Source organism: Molothrus ater, chromosome 11 (assembly GCF_012460135.2).
Source record: "Molothrus ater isolate BHLD 08-10-18 breed brown headed cowbird chromosome 11, BPBGC_Mater_1.1, whole genome shotgun sequence".
Classification (NCBI taxonomy): domain Eukaryota; kingdom Metazoa; phylum Chordata; class Aves; order Passeriformes; family Icteridae; genus Molothrus; species Molothrus ater.
The window spans coordinates 6,796,407-6,799,568 of NC_050488.2; the positions used below are offsets into that span (position 1 = coordinate 6,796,407).

The following is a 3,162-nucleotide window of genomic DNA, read 5'->3' on the forward strand; positions in this document are numbered from 1 at the left end:
GAGCGGCCGCGCTGCCGGCGCCGCTGCCGGTGCCGGTCCTACCTGCGCGGCGCCGCCGTCCCCGTCTGCAGCCGCCGCCGACTCGCGCTGCCGCGGGGGCGGGCAGCGGGAAGGGGGGGCGAGCGCCCCCTCCCCGCCCCCGGCCCTGCCCGGCACCGGCCCCCAGTCCGGCCGGGGCTCCCCGCCCCCTCCGCAGCCTCCCCTGCCCGACATCCCCTCGGGACCCCCACGGGCTCTGAGCGCAGGAGGAGCCCAGCCCGGGATGGGGACACGGCCCGCCATGGAGGTCACGGCCCAGATGTGGGCAGAGGGAGCCCGGGGCAGGGGTGCCCACCCTGGGAGACACACCAAAACATCTCGGGCAGGATGCAGCATCACCACCGTCCTCTCTCCCGTGTGCTCCCCACTGAGCAGTGGCAGGTGCAGGGAAGGGCTGTGACTGTCCCCACACACATGGCAGTGGAGTGCTGCAGGTGCATGCTCTGCTGGTGATGCAGCTCTGGGCCCCAACGTGCACTCAGGTCCCACAAACCACGCACATCCCTCTGTGTCCTCCAGCTGGCTACTGCCACCCCTGCCAAATGCTCCTGGGCAAGGTGGCTGTCACCCACCATCCTGGACTGTCACCCACCATCCTGGGTAACACCAACTCAAAGGGGACATGGGGGATGGAGTTGCACCCCATCCACATACACACAACCCCCTTTGATGCCTCGCAGCTGGTTTGGCTCCCTCTTCATCTCTGAGGGCTGGCACCAAGGTGGCAGAAAAATCCAAGGGAAAAGTGCAGATGGCACCCAGGCTTGGTCCCAATCATCCCCTGCTCACTCCCAGCCCCACAGTGCTGCTGGCTGGAGCGTGGCACAGATGCCAGGCTCTGAACCATGGTGGCAGAGGTGGCCCTGGGTCTTGCCCTGGAAAAGGAGGGGATGGGAGTGTGTGGGAGCTGTGTCCCACCAGTACCAACTCCCCGGGACAGCTTCAGGCTCTACCTTAGCAGCCTGGTTCACCCAAGCTCCCCTGCCCCTCATGCCCCCTGTCCCAAGCCATGCCACTCCTCTAGCATTAATAAAGCCATTAATTAGTAGATTGGAGATAGGGCTCAGAAATGCCACTTTGGAGCAAGCTGGAAGTGCTGCAATTGGGATCACAGCGATAAGCAGGCTCAAGGAGGCAGAAGATAAGTTAATACCAGGGCCAGTGTTTAATACAGGCAGTTCCTCCCCAGGCCATTCTGGAGCCCCGTGCACACCGAGCCCGTGAAGACGAGCAGGGCTGGGCTGGGCTGGGTCCCTCGGGAGAGCCGCGGGAGCGGAGAGAGCGGGGCCGCGGCTGCCGCGCCGAGCACAGAGCACAGAGCACAGAGCACAGAGCACAGAGCACAGAGCCGCCTTTCATTACAAAGGGCCGGGAAGCGGCTCGGAGCTGCCAGCAGCACTGACACCGTGCAAGAGGGGATTTTTCAGGCTGATGCAGCAACAAAGGCAGTTAAATCTAGCCAGGTAAGAGGCTTTCGAGGTTAGCTGGCTGTTCCCACAGCGCAGGCTTTCTTTTCTTTTTTTTTTTCCTTTCCCCCCCCCCCCCCGCCCCCCCTTCCTCCCTCCTTTTCTAGGGGGAATTATTTTTGGTAATCCATGTGTTGCTGCTCGTTGGGCGCTGGAGCAGAAGTAAGCAGGTAAGCGGCACTTTTATCCCCAGCCCAGCTTCCCACCATGGCCAGGACTCCAGTGAGGGGCTCTGAGCTCAAAGAAAAGCAGCAAGGCTGGGCCAAGGCAGCTGGAGCGGTGCTAAGCTCACAGCAGCTGGGAATTCCTTCTCTTTTTTCCATAGAAATGATGGCAGGGGGAAACTACCTGGAGAGGAGCAGCTTCCACAAGAAGCACCTGCTGCACTGCTGGAGCTGTGTGTGCTGAGGAGTCACTGGGGGGTTTGGGGTGCTGGCACCCACCTGGAATCCCTCGCTGCCTGGCCCTCCTGGCAGGGCACAGGGGTGCTGGGCATGGAAAGCCACCCGTGACACCCACGTCCATCCTGGGGCAGGAGGGTGCTCCCATCACTGGCTCTGCAGGGAGTCCAGGAGGTTCAGGCATCTCAGTGGGACATTGTGGAGATAGATCAGGATGAAGCCCAGACCCTGGAGCCTGTTGAAGGCCGGGAGGGTGTTTCTGAAGGGATTTGTGTTTCTGGAGACCTGCATGCCAGCCCCAGTGCTCCCTAGGGAAACACCCTGGGCTGCCCCAGGCAGCTGCCTTCCCACCAGCCCTGCCAGGTGGAGGATGCTCCGGTGACTCATCACCTCCTCCCAGTGCTTCACACCAGCAGTGGGATGTGACAGGACCCTGGAGGCTGCAGTGAGCCGTGGCAGTGATCAGTGAGCTGAGCTGCCATGCAGGGACCCACAGCCCCCTGCCATCCCAGGCTTGCAGCCATGATGGGGTGGCCACAACTCATCTCCCTGATGGAGCTCATCATCTCATCCTCTTCTGGTGGCAGCTCCTCACACATCAGCTGCTGAGCCCAGGAGTCCCTGTGTTGATCCAGCTGGGGCAATGATGTTGTTGCTCCATTCCCTGAGGATGCCTTTGCATCACCCTGGGCCATGTGCCACGATGGTGCCAGTCAGTGCTGGTTGCTTCCTGTAGCTTGTACCCACACTGTGCTCTGGTGAATGGTGCAGCCACCACCACCGAGGTGCCCAGCACCCTGCCCAGACACCTGAACCCTGCCTTGGTGTGGGGAGAAGGCAGTTGAAAATCCCTCTTCCTCCCCATCATCCTCCTCTCTGCCCAGCCAGCGTCCACCACTGCAACACGATTAAACCAATTGCACCATTATTTGTTCTATATTTAATAAGGGTTTGAGGAGCAGATCTCCCAGCAAGCCCCTGCTATCAATCAAACCCGCACAGAGTCCCCTTTCGTGCCTGCCTTTCCAAGAAGAAAGAAAACAAAATTGGTCTAATTTATTATTCATTTGTTCATTAAGTCTGTATTAACCAGATATATTATAAAGGAAAACAGGATTGTGCCTTTTGATCAGCAAACCCTCTGCTCATGAATATCCATGAGGCTCCCCCCTACCCCAGCACCTCTCCCGTGTGTGGAGCAGCCGATGGAGGGGGCAGTGGTGGGTGCTGGCACCGGGCTGGCTCCTGGCACTGCA

The 3,162-nt window shown here is 60.3% G+C and overlaps 1 long non-coding RNA gene across 1 annotated transcript; it reads left to right on the plus strand.

Annotated features, from left to right (window-relative positions):
• The first annotated feature begins 1,410 nt into the window (after positions 1–1,410).
• LOC118691747 (uncharacterized) lies at positions 1,411–2,834 on the plus strand. Its single transcript, XR_004981074.1, has 2 exons — positions 1,411–1,502; positions 1,831–2,834. It is a non-coding gene; the product is annotated as an uncharacterized LOC118691747 (long non-coding RNA).
• The last annotated feature ends 328 nt before the right edge of the window (positions 2,835–3,162 follow it).